Below are 17,325 nucleotides of genomic sequence, written 5' to 3'. Positions count from 1 at the left end.
TTTGCTGTTCCCCTACTCCACTCCACTATTTGACTGTTGTGCTGCATCAATCAATCAATCAATCAATCAATCAATCAATCAATCAATCAATCAATCAGTGGCTGGCTCAGGTGCAGCTCTTTAACTTACCTAAAAGGGAGGGCGGAGAGAAGACAAGGAAGGTGAATGAGGTGTTCCAATGTGAAATGCCGGAAACACAGAAACACAGACGACACACAACAAGAGGTGGCAATCTATTCATTAATTGCATTTAATCAATGATCTCATTATCACTCATGCATTGTCCAACAGGTGTTGAAATAATGGGATTAAAAGGGGAGATCCCTTCAGAAAGACAGAAACAATAGCAAAGACAAAAAACACTTTTGGAATCTGCTTTTAGTCAACACATAAGGAAAGGGTGCACCGGTCCTGGAAATACTGCAATACCAGGTCAATGCGTGGAGTGGACAGAGCAAGCTCTATTTCCATCTCCCTGTTCTAAAAATCCATTTAATATATGGTCCCCAGATAGGGGACGTATCAGATATTAAACTGATAAGAACAGATACTACACTTGATCTTAGCCAAAAGGCCGAGAAGCGATAACCCGAACGGGCCGCGCGTTGCCCGAGCCTGCCCGATACTGCTGTTCAGACCTTGCAGCGATTCAGCCTACTTCTAGGCAATTCCATGGGGCCCTGCAGGCTCACACACTCACAGCTACACGGGAGGTGAATAAAGGCCGGAGAGGAAGCCAGACAGGATTTGCTTCTTTTGCTTGCACCACAATGCAGTGCTGAAAGAGGAGGAATCTACATAAAAATGCCTTCCTGGCAACGCCCAAATGCCCTGCTGCCATGCAGATAAACACTGGCAGCGGCAGCAAGTGCATGCCCACAGCCACCCCTTGTTCCTTCACACCTTGTATCAGCTGTAATCCAGTCCAGTCCAGTGCTGCCTGCTGAGCAGCACTGACCAACACTGCCTGGGCCCAGGCTTTTATCTCTGAGGCCCCATTATGATGTCAGAAAGCTGGCTCTGGAATCCTGAGGGCTCCACTATGACACGTGCAAAGTTCCGTCTGAACTTTATATAAGACGGTGAGGCTCAGTCAGTCACTCAGTGTTGCCTGAGAGGGCAACACTGCAACAGCCGGCCGCCAGGCTGTCTTTTTTTTGCACAGCTAGTTGCCTCCAGGAGGCCACAAGAGGGAGACAAGGGACTGCAAAATGGAAAATAGGCATCCACCAACTTTACAGACAACTTCTCCTTGCTCCTACAACCTCCATCCTTGCACAGTTTGTTATTCTTCTAGGTAACATAGTAACAAATCCAAATTGCTGCTCTCTTTGTAGGCAAGCAAGGCTTTGTTGCAACTGCAATTCTTACTTCTTCTTGAAATGTAGGGACGACAGTACATTCCATCACATCCATCTAGTGTACACAGGTAGGTCCATTGTGGCGGGCAGGCGAGCGGGCGGGCTGCTTTATTGGCTGTTTGCTGTTCCCCTACTCCACTCCACTATTTGACTGTTGTGCTGCATCAATCAATCAATCAATCAATCAATCAATCAATCAATCAGTGGCTGGCTCAGGTGCAGCTCTTTAACTTACCTAAAAGGGAGGGCGGAGAGAAGACAAGGAAGGTGAATGAGGTGTTCCAATGTGAAATGCCGGAAACACAGAAACACAGACGACACACAACAAGAGGTGGCAATCTATTCATTAATTGCATTTAATCAATGAGCTCATTATCACTCATGCATTGTCCAACAGGTGTTGAAATAATGGGATTAAAAGGGGAGATCCCTTCAGAAAGACAGAAACAATAGCAAAGACAAAAAACACTTTTGGAATCTGCTTTTAGTCAACACATAAGGAAAGGGTGCACCGGTCCTGGAAATACTGCAATACCAGGTCAATGCGTGGAGTGGACAGAGCAAGCTCTATTTCCATCTCCCTGTTCTAAAAATCCATTTAATATATGGTCCCCAGATAGGGGACGTATCAGATATTAAACTGATAAGAACAGATACTACACTTGATCTTAGCCAAAAGGCCGAGAACCGATAACCCGAACGGGCCGCGCGTTGCCCGAGCCTGCCCGATACTGCTGTTCAGCCCTTGCAGCGATTCAGCCTACTTCTAGGCAATTCCATGGGGCCCTGCAGGCTCACACACTCACAGCTACACGGGAGGTGAATAAAGGCCGGAGAGGAAGCCAGACAGGATTTGCTTCTTTTGCTTGCACCACAATGCAGTGCTGAAAGAGGAGGAATCTACATAAAAACGCCTTCCTGGCAACGCCCAAATGCCCTGCTGCCATGCAGATAAACACTGGCAGCGGCAGCAAGTGCATGCCCACAGCCACCCCTTGTTCCTTCACACCTTGTATCAGCTGTAATCCAGTCCAGTCCAGTGCTGCCTGCTGAGCAGCACTGACCAACACTGCCTGGGCCCAGGCTTTTATCTCTGAGGCCCCATTATGATGTCAGAAAGCTGGCTCTGGAATCCTGAGGGCTCCACTATGACACGTGCAAAGTTCCGTCTGAACTTTATATAAGACGGTGAGGCTCAGTCAGTCACTCAGTGTTGCCTGAGAGGGCAACACTGCAACAGCCGGCCGCCAGGCTGTCTTTTTTTTGCACAGCTAGTTGCCTCCAGGAGGCCACAAGAGGGAGACAAGGGACTGCAAAATGGAAAATAGGCATCCACCAACTTTACAGACAACTTCTCCTTGCTCCTACAACCTCCATCCTTGCACAGTTTGTTATTCTTCTAGGTAACATAGTAACAAATCCAAATTGCTGCTCTCTTTGTAGGCAAGCAAGGCTTTGTTGCAACTGCAATTCTTACTTCTTCTTGAAATGTAGGGACGACAGTACATTCCATCACATCCATCTAGTGTACACAGGTAGGTCCATTGTGGCGGGCAGGCGAGCGGGCGGGCTGCTTTATTGGCTGTTTGCTGTTCCCCTACTCCACTCCACTATTTGACTGTTGTGCTGCATCAATCAATCAATCAATCAATCAATCAATCAATCAATCAATCAATCAATCAATCAATCAATCAATCAGTGGCTGGCTCAGGTGCAGCTCTTTAACTTACCTAAAAGGGAGGGCGGAGAGAAGACAAGGAAGGTGAATGAGGTGTTCCAATGTGAAATGCCGGAAACACAGAAACACAGACGACACACAACAAGAGGTGGCAATCTATTCATTAATTGCATTTAATCAATGAGCTCATTATCACTCATGCATTGTCCAACAGGTGTTGAAATAATGGGATTAAAAGGGGAGATCCCTTCAGAAAGACAGAAACAATAGCAAAGACAAAAAACACTTTTGGAATCTGCTTTTAGTCAACACATAAGGAAAGGGTGCACCGGTCCTGGAAATACTGCAATACCAGGTCAATGCGTGGAGTGGACAGAGCAAGCTCTATTTCCATCTCCCTGTTCTAAAAATCCATTTAATATATGGTCCCCAGATAGGGGACGTATCAGATATTAAACTGATAAGAACAGATACTACACTTGATCTTAGCCAAAAGGCCGAGAAGCGATAACCCGAACGGGCCGCGCGTTGCCCGAGCCTGCCCGATACTGCTGTTCAGCCCTTGCAGCGATTCAGCCTACTTCTAGGCAATTCCATGGGGCCCTGCAGGCTCACACACTCACAGCTACACGGGAGGTGAATAAAGGCCGGAGAGGAAGCCAGACAGGATTTGCTTCTTTTGCTTGCACCACAATGCAGTGCTGAAAGAGGAGGAATCTACATAAAAACGCCTTCCTGGCAACGCCCAAATGCCCTGCTGCCATGCAGATAAACACTGGCAGCGGCAGCAAGTGCATGCCCACAGCCACCCCTTGTTCCTTCACACCTTGTATCAGCTGTAATCCAGTCCAGTCCAGTGCTGCCTGCTGAGCAGCACTGACCAACACTGCCTGGGCCCAGGCTTTTATCTCTGAGGCCCCATTATGATGTCAGAAAGCTGGCTCTGGAATCCTGAGGGCTCCACTATGACACGTGCAAAGTTCCGTCTGAACTTTATATAAGACGGTGAGGCTCAGTCAGTCACTCAGTGTTGCCTGAGAGGGCAACACTGCAACAGCCGGCCGCCAGGCTGTCTTTTTTTTGCACAGCTAGTTGCCTCCAGGAGGCCACAAGAGGGAGACAAGGGACTGCAAAATGGAAAATAGGCATCCACCAACTTTACAGACAACTTCTCCTTGCTCCTACAACCTCCATCCTTGCACAGTTTGTTATTCTTCTAGGTAACATAGTAACAAATCCAAATTGCTGCTCTCTTTGTAGGCAAGCAAGGCTTTGTTGCAACTGCAATTCTTACTTCTTCTTGAAATGTAGGGACGACAGTACATTCCATCACATCCATCTAGTGTACACAGGTAGGTCCATTGTGGCGGGCAGGCGAGCGGGCGGGCTGCTTTATTGGCTGTTTGCTGTTCCCCTACTCCACTCCACTATTTGACTGTTGTGCTGCATCAATCAATCAATCAATCAATCAATCAATCAATCAATCAATCAATCAATCAATCAATCAATCAATCAATCAATCAATCAGTGGCTGGCTCAGGTGCAGCTCTTTAACTTACCTAAAAGGGAGGGCGGAGAGAAGACAAGGAAGGTGAATGAGGTGTTCCAATGTGAAATGCCGGAAACACAGAAACACAGACGACACACAACAAGAGGTGGCAATCTATTCATTAATTGCATTTAATCAATGAGCTCATTATCACTCATGCATTGTCCAACAGGTGTTGAAATGATGGGATTAAAAGGGGAGATCCCTTCAGAAAGACAGAAACAATAGCAAAGACAAAAAACACTTTTGGAATCTGCTTTTAGTCAACACATAAGGAAAGGGTGCACCGGTCCTGGAAATACTGCAATACCAGGTCAATGCGTGGAGTGGACAGAGCAAGCTCTATTTCCATCTCCCTGTTCTAAAAATCCATTTAATATATGGTCCCCAGATAGGGGACGTATCAGATATTAAACTGATAAGAACAGATACTACACTTGATCTTAGCCAAAAGGCCGAGAAGCGATAACCCGAACGGGCCGCGCGTTGCCCGAGCCTGCCCGATACTGCTGTTCAGCCCTTGCAGCGATTCAGCCTACTTCTAGGCAATTCCATGGGGCCCTGCAGGCTCACACACTCACAGCTACACGGGAGGTGAATAAAGGCCGGAGAGGAAGCCAGACAGGATTTGCTTCTTTTGCTTGCACCACAATGCAGTGCTGAAAGAGGAGGAATCTACATAAAAACGCCTTCCTGGCAACGCCCAAATGCCCTGCTGCCATGCAGATAAACACTGGCAGCGGCAGCAAGTGCATGCCCACAGCCACCCATTGTTCCTTCACACCTTGTATCAGCTGTAATCCAGTCCAGTCCAGTGCTGCCTGCTGAGCAGCACTGACCAACACTGCCTGGGCCCAGGCTTTTATCTCTGAGGCCCCATTATGATGTCAGAAAGCTGGCTCTGGAATCCTGAGGGCTCCACTATGACACGTGCAAAGTTCCGTCTGAACTTTATATAAGACGGTGAGGCTCAGTCAGTCACTCAGTGTTGCCTGAGAGGGCAACACTGCAACAGCCGGCCGCCAGGCTGTCTTTTTTTTGCACAGCTAGTTGCCTCTAGGAGGCCACAAGAGGGAGACAAGGGACTGCAAAATGGAAAATAGGCATCCACCAACTTTACAGACAACTTCTCCTTGCTCCTACAACCTCCATCCTTGCACAGTTTGTTATTCTTCTAGGTAACATAGTAACAAATCCAAATTGCTGCTCTCTTTGTAGGCAAGCAAGGCTTTGTTGCAACTGCAATTCTTACTTCTTCTTGAAATGTAGGGACGACAGTACATTCCATCACATCCATCTAGTGTACACAGGTAGGTCCATTGTGGCGGGCAGGCGAGCGGGCGGGCTGCTTTATTGGCTGTTTGCTGTTCCCCTACTCCACTCCACTATTTGACTGTTGTGCTGCATCAATCAATCAATCAATCAATCAATCAATCAATCAATCAATCAATCAATCAGTGGCTGGCTCAGGTGCAGCTCTTTAACTTACCTAAAAGGGAGGGCGGAGAGAAGACAAGGAAGGTGAATGAGGTGTTCCAATGTGAAATGCCGGAAACACAGAAACACAGACGACACACAACAAGAGGTGGCAATCTATTCATTAATTGCATTTAATCAATGATCTCATTATCACTCATGCATTGTCCAACAGGTGTTGAAATAATGGGATTAAAAGGGGAGATCCCTTCAGAAAGACAGAAACAATAGCAAAGACAAAAAACACTTTTGGAATCTGCTTTTAGTCAACACATAAGGAAAGGGTGCACCGGTCCTGGAAATACTGCAATACCAGGTCAATGCGTGGAGTGGACAGAGCAAGCTCTATTTCCATCTCCCTGTTCTAAAAATCCATTTAATATATGGTCCCCAGATAGGGGACGTATCAGATATTAAACTGATAAGAACAGATACTACACTTGATCTTAGCCAAAAGGCCGAGAAGCGATAACCCGAACGGGCCGCGCGTTGCCCGAGCCTGCCCGATACTGCTGTTCAGACCTTGCAGCGATTCAGCCTACTTCTAGGCAATTCCATGGGGCCCTGCAGGCTCACACACTCACAGCTACACGGGAGGTGAATAAAGGCCGGAGAGGAAGCCAGACAGGATTTGCTTCTTTTGCTTGCACCACAATGCAGTGCTGAAAGAGGAGGAATCTACATAAAAACGCCTTCCTGGCAACGCCCAAATGCCCTGCTGCCATGCAGATAAACACTGGCAGCGGCAGCAAGTGCATGCCCACAGCCACCCCTTGTTCCTTCACACCTTGTATCAGCTGTAATCCAGTCCAGTCCAGTGCTGCCTGCTGAGCAGCACTGACCAACACTGCCTGGGCCCAGGCTTTTATCTCTGAGGCCCCATTATGATGTCAGAAAGCTGGCTCTGGAATCCTGAGGGCTCCACTATGACACGTGCAAAGTTCCGTCTGAACTTTATATAAGACGGTGAGGCTCAGTCAGTCACTCAGTGTTGCCTGAGAGGGCAACACTGCAACAGCCGGCCGCCAGGCTGTCTTTTTTTTGCACAGCTAGTTGCCTCCAGGAGGCCACAAGAGGGAGACAAGGGACTGCAAAATGGAAAATAGGCATCCACCAACTTTACAGACAACTTCTCCTTGCTCCTACAACCTCCATCCTTGCACAGTTTGTTATTCTTCTAGGTAACATAGTAACAAATCCAAATTGCTGCTCTCTTTGTAGGCAAGCAAGGCTTTGTTGCAACTGCAATTCTTACTTCTTCTTGAAATGTAGGGACGACAGTACATTCCATCACATCCATCTAGTGTACACAGGTAGGTCCATTGTGGCGGGCAGGCGAGCGGGCGGGCTGCTTTATTGGCTGTTTGCTGTTCCCCTACTCCACTCCACTATTTGACTGTTGTGCTGCATCAATCAATCAATCAATCAATCAATCAATCAATCAATCAATCAATCAATCAATCAATCAATCAATCAATCAGTGGCTGGCTCAGGTGCAGCTCTTTAACTTACCTAAAAGGGAGGGCGGAGAGAAGACAAGGAAGGTGAATGAGGTGTTCCAATGTGAAATGCCGGAAACACAGAAACACAGACGACACACAACAAGAGGTGGCAATCTATTCATTAATTGCATTTAATCAATGAGCTCATTATCACTCATGCATTGTCCAACAGGTGTTGAAATGATGGGATTAAAAGGGGAGATCCCTTCAGAAAGACAGAAACAATAGCAAAGACAAAAAACACTTTTGGAATCTGCTTTTAGTCAACACATAAGGAAAGGGTGCACCGGTCCTGGAAATACTGCAATACCAGGTCAATGCGTGGAGTGGACAGAGCAAGCTCTATTTCCATCTCCCTGTTCTAAAAATCCATTTAATATATGGTCCCCAGATAGGGGACGTATCAGATATTAAACTGATAAGAACAGATACTACACTTGATCTTAGCCAAAAGGCCGAGAAGCGATAACCCGAACGGGCCGCGCGTTGCCCGAGCCTGCCCGATACTGCTGTTCAGCCCTTGCAGCGATTCAGCCTACTTCTAGGCAATTCCATGGGGCCCTGCAGGCTCACACACTCACAGCTACACGGGAGGTGAATAAAGGCCGGAGAGGAAGCCAGACAGGATTTGCTTCTTTTGCTTGCACCACAATGCAGTGCTGAAAGAGGAGGAATCTACATAAAAACGCCTTCCTGGCAACGCCCAAATGCCCTGCTGCCATGCAGATAAACACTGGCAGCGGCAGCAAGTGCATGCCCACAGCCACCCCTTGTTCCTTCACACCTTGTATCAGCTGTAATCCAGTCCAGTCCAGTGCTGCCTGCTGAGCAGCACTGACCAACACTGCCTGGGCCCAGGCTTTTATCTCTGAGGCCCCATTATGATGTCAGAAAGCTGGCTCTGGAATCCTGAGGGCTCCACTATGACACGTGCAAAGTTCCGTCTGAACTTTATATAAGACGGTGAGGCTCAGTCAGTCACTCAGTGTTGCCTGAGAGGGCAACACTGCAACAGCCGGCCGCCAGGCTGTCTTTTTTTTGCACAGCTAGTTGCCTCTAGGAGGCCACAAGAGGGAGACAAGGGACTGCAAAATGGAAAATAGGCATCCACCAACTTTACAGACAACTTCTCCTTGCTCCTACAACCTCCATCCTTGCACAGTTTGTTATTCTTCTAGGTAACATAGTAACAAATCCAAATTGCTGCTCTCTTTGTAGGCAAGCAAGGCTTTGTTGCAACTGCAATTCTTACTTCTTCTTGAAATGTAGGGACGACAGTACATTCCATCACATCCATCTAGTGTACACAGGTAGGTCCATTGTGGCGGGCAGGCGAGCGGGCGGGCTGCTTTATTGGCTGTTTGCTGTTCCCCTACTCCACTCCACTATTTGACTGTTGTGCTGCATCAATCAATCAATCAATCAATCAATCAATCAATCAATCAGTGGCTGGCTCAGGTGCAGCTCTTTAACTTACCTAAAAGGGAGGGCGGAGAGAAGACAAGGAAGGTGAATGAGGTGTTCCAATGTGAAATGCCGGAAACACAGAAACACAGACGACACACAACAAGAGGTGGCAATCTATTCATTAATTGCATTTAATCAATGATCTCATTATCACTCATGCATTGTCCAACAGGTGTTGAAATAATGGGATTAAAAGGGGAGATCCCTTCAGAAAGACAGAAACAATAGCAAAGACAAAAAACACTTTTGGAATCTGCTTTTAGTCAACACATAAGGAAAGGGTGCACCGGTCCTGGAAATACTGCAATACCAGGTCAATGCGTGGAGTGGACAGAGCAAGCTCTATTTCCATCTCCCTGTTCTAAAAATCCATTTAATATATGGTCCCCAGATAGGGGACGTATCAGATATTAAACTGATAAGAACAGATACTACACTTGATCTTAGCCAAAAGGCCGAGAAGCGATAACCCGAACGGGCCGCGCGTTGCCCGAGCCTGCCCGATACTGCTGTTCAGACCTTGCAGCGATTCAGCCTACTTCTAGGCAATTCCATGGGGCCCTGCAGGCTCACACACTCACAGCTACACGGGAGGTGAATAAAGGCCGGAGAGGAAGCCAGACAGGATTTGCTTCTTTTGCTTGCACCACAATGCAGTGCTGAAAGAGGAGGAATCTACATAAAAACGCCTTCCTGGCAACGCCCAAATGCCCTGCTGCCATGCAGATAAACACTGGCAGCGGCAGCAAGTGCATGCCCACAGCCACCCCTTGTTCCTTCACACCTTGTATCAGCTGTAATCCAGTCCAGTCCAGTGCTGCCTGCTGAGCAGCACTGACCAACACTGCCTGGGCCCAGGCTTTTATCTCTGAGGCCCCATTATGATGTCAGAAAGCTGGCTCTGGAATCCTGAGGGCTCCACTATGACACGTGCAAAGTTCCGTCTGAACTTTATATAAGACGGTGAGGCTCAGTCAGTCACTCAGTGTTGCCTGAGAGGGCAACACTGCAACAGCCGGCCGCCAGGCTGTCTTTTTTTTGCACAGCTAGTTGCCTCCAGGAGGCCACAAGAGGGAGACAAGGGACTGCAAAATGGAAAATAGGCATCCACCAACTTTACAGACAACTTCTCCTTGCTCCTACAACCTCCATCCTTGCACAGTTTGTTATTCTTCTAGGTAACATAGTAACAAATCCAAATTGCTGCTCTCTTTGTAGGCAAGCAAGGCTTTGTTGCAACTGCAATTCTTACTTCTTCTTGAAATGTAGGGACGACAGTACATTCCATCACATCCATCTAGTGTACACAGGTAGGTCCATTGTGGCGGGCAGGCGAGCGGGCGGGCTGCTTTATTGGCTGTTTGCTGTTCCCCTACTCCACTCCACTATTTGACTGTTGTGCTGCATCAATCAATCAATCAATCAATCAATCAATCAATCAATCAATCAATCAATCAGTGGCTGGCTCAGGTGCAGCTCTTTAACTTACCTAAAAGGGAGGGCGGAGAGAAGACAAGGAAGGTGAATGAGGTGTTCCAATGTGAAATGCCGGAAACACAGAAACACAGACGACACACAACAAGAGGTGGCAATCTATTCATTAATTGCATTTAATCAATGAGCTCATTATCACTCATGCATTGTCCAACAGGTGTTGAAATAATGGGATTAAAAGGGGAGATCCCTTCAGAAAGACAGAAACAATAGCAAAGACAAAAAACACTTTTGGAATCTGCTTTTAGTCAACACATAAGGAAAGGGTGCACCGGTCCTGGAAATACTGCAATACCAGGTCAATGCGTGGAGTGGACAGAGCAAGCTCTATTTCCATCTCCCTGTTCTAAAAATCCATTTAATATATGGTCCCCAGATAGGGGACGTATCAGATATTAAACTGATAAGAACAGATACTACACTTGATCTTAGCCAAAAGGCCGAGAAGCGATAACCCGAACGGGCCGCGCGTTGCCCGAGCCTGCCCGATACTGCTGTTCAGCCCTTGCAGCGATTCAGCCTACTTCTAGGCAATTCCATGGGGCCCTGCAGGCTCACACACTCACAGCTACACGGGAGGTGAATAAAGGCCGGAGAGGAAGCCAGACAGGATTTGCTTCTTTTGCTTGCACCACAATGCAGTGCTGAAAGAGGAGGAATCTACATAAAAACGCCTTCCTGGCAACGCCCAAATGCCCTGCTGCCATGCAGATAAACACTGGCAGCGGCAGCAAGTGCATGCCCACAGCCACCCCTTGTTCCTTCACACCTTGTATCAGCTGTAATCCAGTCCAGTCCAGTGCTGCCTGCTGAGCAGCACTGACCAACACTGCCTGGGCCCAGGCTTTTATCTCTGAGGCCCCATTATGATGTCAGAAAGCTGGCTCTGGAATCCTGAGGGCTCCACTATGACACGTGCAAAGTTCCGTCTGAACTTTATATAAGACGGTGAGGCTCAGTCAGTCACTCAGTGTTGCCTGAGAGGGCAACACTGCAACAGCCGGCCGCCAGGCTGTCTTTTTTTTGCACAGCTAGTTGCCTCCAGGAGGCCACAAGAGGGAGACAAGGGACTGCAAAATGGAAAATAGGCATCCACCAACTTTACAGACAACTTCTCCTTGCTCCTACAACCTCCATCCTTGCACAGTTTGTTATTCTTCTAGGTAACATAGTAACAAATCCAAATTGCTGCTCTCTTTGTAGGCAAGCAAGGCTTTGTTGCAACTGCAATTCTTACTTCTTCTTGAAATGTAGGGACGACAGTACATTCCATCACATCCATCTAGTGTACACAGGTAGGTCCATTGTGGCGGGCAGGCGAGCGGGCGGGCTGCTTTATTGGCTGTTTGCTGTTCCCCTACTCCACTCCACTATTTGACTGTTGTGCTGCATCAATCAATCAATCAATCAATCAATCAATCAATCAATCAATCAATCAGTGGCTGGCTCAGGTGCAGCTCTTTAACTTACCTAAAAGGGAGGGCGGAGAGAAGACAAGGAAGGTGAATGAGGTGTTCCAATGTGAAATGCCGGAAACACAGAAACACAGACGACACACAACAAGAGGTGGCAATCTATTCATTAATTGCATTTAATCAATGAGCTCATTATCACTCATGCATTGTCCAACAGGTGTTGAAATAATGGGATTAAAAGGGGAGATCCCTTCAGAAAGACAGAAACAATAGCAAAGACAAAAAACACTTTTGGAATCTGCTTTTAGTCAACACATAAGGAAAGGGTGCACCGGTCCTGGAAATACTGCAATACCAGGTCAATGCGTGGAGTGGACAGAGCAAGCTCTATTTCCATCTCCCTGTTCTAAAAATCCATTTAATATATGGTCCCCAGATAGGGGACGTATCAGATATTAAACTGATAAGAACAGATACTACACTTGATCTTAGCCAAAAGGCCGAGAAGCGATAACCCGAACGGGCCGCGCGTTGCCCGAGCCTGCCCGATACTGCTGTTCAGCCCTTGCAGCGATTCAGCCTACTTCTAGGCAATTCCATGGGGCCCTGCAGGCTCACACACTCACAGCTACACGGGAGGTGAATAAAGGCCGGAGAGGAAGCCAGACAGGATTTGCTTCTTTTGCTTGCACCACAATGCAGTGCTGAAAGAGGAGGAATCTACATAAAAACGCCTTCCTGGCAACGCCCAAATGCCCTGCTGCCATGCAGATAAACACTGGCAGCGGCAGCAAGTGCATGCCCACAGCCACCCCTTGTTCCTTCACACCTTGTATCAGCTGTAATCCAGTCCAGTCCAGTGCTGCCTGCTGAGCAGCACTGACCAACACTGCCTGGGCCCAGGCTTTTATCTCTGAGGCCCCATTATGATGTCAGAAAGCTGGCTCTGGAATCCTGAGGGCTCCACTATGACACGTGCAAAGTTCCGTCTGAACTTTATATAAGACGGTGAGGCTCAGTCAGTCACTCAGTGTTGCCTGAGAGGGCAACACTGCAACAGCCGGCCGCCAGGCTGTCTTTTTTTTGCACAGCTAGTTGCCTCCAGGAGGCCACAAGAGGGAGACAAGGGACTGCAAAATGGAAAATAGGCATCCACCAACTTTACAGACAACTTCTCCTTGCTCCTACAACCTCCATCCTTGCACAGTTTGTTATTCTTCTAGGTAACATAGTAACAAATCCAAATTGCTGCTCTCTTTGTAGGCAAGCAAGGCTTTGTTGCAACTGCAATTCTTACTTCTTCTTGAAATGTAGGGACGACAGTACATTCCATCACATCCATCTAGTGTACACAGGTAGGTCCATTGTGGCGGGCAGGCGAGCGGGCGGGCTGCTTTATTGGCTGTTTGCTGTTCCCCTACTCCACTCCACTATTTGACTGTTGTGCTGCATCAATCAATCAATCAATCAATCAATCAATCAATCAATCAATCAATCAATCAATCAATCAATCAGTGGCTGGCTCAGGTGCAGCTCTTTAACTTACCTAAAAGGGAGGGCGGAGAGAAGACAAGGAAGGTGAATGAGGTGTTCCAATGTGAAATGCCGGAAACACAGAAACACAGACGACACACAACAAGAGGTGGCAATCTATTCATTAATTGCATTTAATCAATGAGCTCATTATCACTCATGCATTGTCCAACAGGTGTTGAAATAATGGGATTAAAAGGGGAGATCCCTTCAGAAAGACAGAAACAATAGCAAAGACAAAAAACACTTTTGGAATCTGCTTTTAGTCAACACATAAGGAAAGGGTGCACCGGTCCTGGAAATACTGCAATACCAGGTCAATGCGTGGAGTGGACAGAGCAAGCTCTATTTCCATCTCCCTGTTCTAAAAATCCATTTAATATATGGTCCCCAGATAGGGGACGTATCAGATATTAAACTGATAAGAACAGATACTACACTTGATCTTAGCCAAAAGGCCGAGAAGCGATAACCCGAACGGGCCGCGCGTTGCCCGAGCCTGCCCGATACTGCTGTTCAGCCCTTGCAGCGATTCAGCCTACTTCTAGGCAATTCCATGGGGCCCTGCAGGCTCACACACTCACAGCTACACGGGAGGTGAATAAAGGCCGGAGAGGAAGCCAGACAGGATTTGCTTCTTTTGCTTGCACCACAATGCAGTGCTGAAAGAGGAGGAATCTACATAAAAACGCCTTCCTGGCAACGCCCAAATGCCCTGCTGCCATGCAGATAAACACTGGCAGCGGCAGCAAGTGCATGCCCACAGCCACCCCTTGTTCCTTCACACCTTGTATCAGCTGTAATCCAGTCCAGTCCAGTGCTGCCTGCTGAGCAGCACTGACCAACACTGCCTGGGCCCAGGCTTTTATCTCTGAGGCCCCATTATGATGTCAGAAAGCTGGCTCTGGAATCCTGAGGGCTCCACTATGACACGTGCAAAGTTCCGTCTGAACTTTATATAAGACGGTGAGGCTCAGTCAGTCACTCAGTGTTGCCTGAGAGGGCAACACTGCAACAGCCGGCCGCCAGGCTGTCTTTTTTTTGCACAGCTAGTTGCCTCCAGGAGGCCACAAGAGGGAGACAAGGGACTGCAAAATGGAAAATAGGCATCCACCAACTTTACAGACAACTTCTCCTTGCTCCTACAACCTCCATCCTTGCACAGTTTGTTATTCTTCTAGGTAACATAGTAACAAATCCAAATTGCTGCTCTCTTTGTAGGCAAGCAAGGCTTTGTTGCAACTGCAATTCTTACTTCTTCTTGAAATGTAGGGACGACAGTACATTCCATCACATCCATCTAGTGTACACAGGTAGGTCCATTGTGGCGGGCAGGCGAGCGGGCGGGCTGCTTTATTGGCTGTTTGCTGTTCCCCTACTCCACTCCACTATTTGACTGTTGTGCTGCATCAATCAATCAATCAATCAATCAATCAATCAATCAATCAATCAATCAATCAGTGGCTGGCTCAGGTGCAGCTCTTTAACTTACCTAAAAGGGAGGGCGGAGAGAAGACAAGGAAGGTGAATGAGGTGTTCCAATGTGAAATGCCGGAAACACAGAAACACAGACGACACACAACAAGAGGTGGCAATCTATTCATTAATTGCATTTAATCAATGAGCTCATTATCACTCATGCATTGTCCAACAGGTGTTGAAATAATGGGATTAAAAGGGGAGATCCCTTCAGAAAGACAGAAACAATAGCAAAGACAAAAAACACTTTTGGAATCTGCTTTTAGTCAACACATAAGGAAAGGGTGCACCGGTCCTGGAAATACTGCAATACCAGGTCAATGCGTGGAGTGGACAGAGCAAGCTCTATTTCCATCTTCCTGTTCTAAAAATCCATTTAATATATGGTCCCCAGATAGGGGACGTATCAGATATTAAACTGATAAGAACAGATACTACACTTGATCTTAGCCAAAAGGCCGAGAAGCGATAACCCGAACGGGCCGCGCGTTGCCCGAGCCTGCCCGATACTGCTGTTCAGCCCTTGCAGCGATTCAGCCTACTTCTAGGCAATTCCATGGGGCCCTGCAGGCTCACACACTCACAGCTACACGGGAGGTGAATAAAGGCCGGAGAGGAAGCCAGACAGGATTTGCTTCTTTTGCTTGCACCACAATGCAGTGCTGAAAGAGGAGGAATCTACATAAAAACGCCTTCCTGGCAACGCCCAAATGCCCTGCTGCCATGCAGATAAACACTGGCAGCGGCAGCAAGTGCATGCCCACAGCCACCCCTTGTTCCTTCACACCTTGTATCAGCTGTAATCCAGTCCAGTCCAGTGCTGCCTGCTGAGCAGCACTGACCAACACTGCCTGGGCCCAGGCTTTTATCTCTGAGGCCCCATTATGATGTCAGAAAGCTGGCTCTGGAATCCTGAGGGCTCCACTATGACACGTGCAAAGTTCCGTCTGAACTTTATATAAGACGGTGAGGCTCAGTCAGTCACTCAGTGTTGCCTGAGAGGGCAACACTGCAACAGCCGGCCGCCAGGCTGTCTTTTTTTTGCACAGCTAGTTGCCTCCAGGAGGCCACAAGAGGGAGACAAGGGACTGCAAAATGGAAAATAGGCATCCACCAACTTTACAGACAACTTCTCCTTGCTCCTACAACCTCCATCCTTGCACAGTTTGTTATTCTTCTAGGTAACATAGTAACAAATCCAAATTGCTGCTCTCTTTGTAGGCAAGCAAGGCTTTGTTGCAACTGCAATTCTTACTTCTTCTTGAAATGTAGGGACGACAGTACATTCCATCACATCCATCTAGTGTACACAGGTAGGTCCATTGTGGCGGGCAGGCGAGCGGGCGGGCTGCTTTATTGGCTGTTTGCTGTTCCCCTACTCCACTCCACTATTTGACTGTTGTGCTGCATCAATCAATCAATCAATCAATCAATCAATCAATCAATCAATCAATCAATCAGTGGCTGGCTCAGGTGCAGCTCTTTAACTTACCTAAAAGGGAGGGCGGAGAGAAGACAAGGAAGGTGAATGAGGTGTTCCAATGTGAAATGCCGGAAACACAGAAACACAGACGACACACAACAAGAGGTGGCAATCTATTCATTAATTGCATTTAATCAATGAGCTCATTATCACTCATGCATTGTCCAACAGGTGTTGAAATAATGGGATTAAAAGGGGAGATCCCTTCAGAAAGACAGAAACAATAGCAAAGACAAAAAACACTTTTGGAATCTGCTTTTAGTCAACACATAAGGAAAGGGTGCACCGGTCCTGGAAATACTGCAATACCAGGTCAATGCGTGGAGTGGACAGAGCAAGCTCTATTTCCATCTCCCTGTTCTAAAAATCCATTTAATATATGGTCCCCAGATAGGGGACGTATCAGATATTAAACTGATAAGAACAGATACTACACTTGATCTTAGCCAAAAGGCCGAGAAGCGATAACCCGAACGGGCCGCGCGTTGCCCGAGCCTGCCCGATACTGCTGTTCAGCCCTTGCAGCGATTCAGCCTACTTCTAGGCAATTCCATGGGGCCCTGCAGGCTCACACACTCACAGCTACACGGGAGGTGAATAAAGGCCGGAGAGGAAGCCAGACAGGATTTGCTTCTTTTGCTTGCACCACAATGCAGTGCTGAAAGAGGAGGAATCTACAGAAAAACGCCTTCCTGGCAACGCCCAAATGCCCTGCTGCCATGCAGATAAACACTGGCAGCGGCAGCAAGTGCATGCCCACAGCCACCCCTTGTTCCTTCACACCTTGTATCAGCTGTAATCCAGTCCAGTCCAGTGCTGCCTGCTGAGCAGCACTGACCAACACTGCCTGGGCCCAGGCTTTTATCTCTGAGGCCCCATTATGATGTC

At 47.7% G+C, this 17,325-nt stretch overlaps 12 non-coding genes across 12 annotated transcripts; all 12 read right to left on the bottom strand.

Moving 5' to 3' along the window:
- Positions 1-395: 395 nt before the first annotated feature.
- Positions 396-586, bottom strand: LOC142697463 (U2 spliceosomal RNA). The gene has a single exon (XR_012865255.1). It is a non-coding gene; the product is annotated as a U2 spliceosomal RNA (small nuclear RNA).
- A 1,276-nt stretch (positions 587-1,862) lies between these two features.
- LOC142697680 (U2 spliceosomal RNA) lies at positions 1,863-2,053 on the bottom strand. Its single transcript, XR_012865451.1, has one exon. It is a non-coding gene; the product is annotated as a U2 spliceosomal RNA (small nuclear RNA).
- A 1,304-nt stretch (positions 2,054-3,357) lies between these two features.
- Positions 3,358-3,548, bottom strand: LOC142697462 (U2 spliceosomal RNA). Its single transcript, XR_012865254.1, has one exon. It is a non-coding gene; the product is annotated as a U2 spliceosomal RNA (small nuclear RNA).
- Positions 3,549-4,864: 1,316 nt separating this feature from the next.
- On the bottom strand, positions 4,865-5,055 carry LOC142697460 (U2 spliceosomal RNA). The gene has a single exon (XR_012865253.1). It is a non-coding gene; the product is annotated as a U2 spliceosomal RNA (small nuclear RNA).
- Positions 5,056-6,343: 1,288 nt separating this feature from the next.
- Positions 6,344-6,534, bottom strand: LOC142697459 (U2 spliceosomal RNA). The gene has a single exon (XR_012865252.1). It is a non-coding gene; the product is annotated as a U2 spliceosomal RNA (small nuclear RNA).
- A 1,308-nt stretch (positions 6,535-7,842) lies between these two features.
- Positions 7,843-8,033, bottom strand: LOC142697458 (U2 spliceosomal RNA). Its single transcript, XR_012865251.1, has one exon. It is a non-coding gene; the product is annotated as a U2 spliceosomal RNA (small nuclear RNA).
- Positions 8,034-9,309: 1,276 nt separating this feature from the next.
- Positions 9,310-9,500, bottom strand: LOC142697457 (U2 spliceosomal RNA). The gene has a single exon (XR_012865250.1). It is a non-coding gene; the product is annotated as a U2 spliceosomal RNA (small nuclear RNA).
- Positions 9,501-10,788: 1,288 nt separating this feature from the next.
- Positions 10,789-10,979, bottom strand: LOC142697456 (U2 spliceosomal RNA). The gene has a single exon (XR_012865249.1). It is a non-coding gene; the product is annotated as a U2 spliceosomal RNA (small nuclear RNA).
- Positions 10,980-12,263: 1,284 nt separating this feature from the next.
- On the bottom strand, positions 12,264-12,454 carry LOC142697455 (U2 spliceosomal RNA). The gene has a single exon (XR_012865248.1). It is a non-coding gene; the product is annotated as a U2 spliceosomal RNA (small nuclear RNA).
- A 1,300-nt stretch (positions 12,455-13,754) lies between these two features.
- Positions 13,755-13,945, bottom strand: LOC142697454 (U2 spliceosomal RNA). The gene has a single exon (XR_012865247.1). It is a non-coding gene; the product is annotated as a U2 spliceosomal RNA (small nuclear RNA).
- A 1,288-nt stretch (positions 13,946-15,233) lies between these two features.
- On the bottom strand, positions 15,234-15,424 carry LOC142697684 (U2 spliceosomal RNA). Its single transcript, XR_012865454.1, has one exon. It is a non-coding gene; the product is annotated as a U2 spliceosomal RNA (small nuclear RNA).
- A 1,288-nt stretch (positions 15,425-16,712) lies between these two features.
- Positions 16,713-16,903, bottom strand: LOC142697452 (U2 spliceosomal RNA). The gene has a single exon (XR_012865245.1). It is a non-coding gene; the product is annotated as a U2 spliceosomal RNA (small nuclear RNA).
- Positions 16,904-17,325: the final 422 nt, after the last annotated feature.

This window comes from Rhinoderma darwinii (genome assembly GCF_050947455.1).
Source record: "Rhinoderma darwinii isolate aRhiDar2 chromosome 5 unlocalized genomic scaffold, aRhiDar2.hap1 SUPER_5_unloc_8, whole genome shotgun sequence".
Classification (NCBI taxonomy): Eukaryota; Metazoa; Chordata; class Amphibia; order Anura; family Rhinodermatidae; genus Rhinoderma; species Rhinoderma darwinii.
This window is presented reverse-complemented; position numbering and strand designations above follow the sequence as displayed.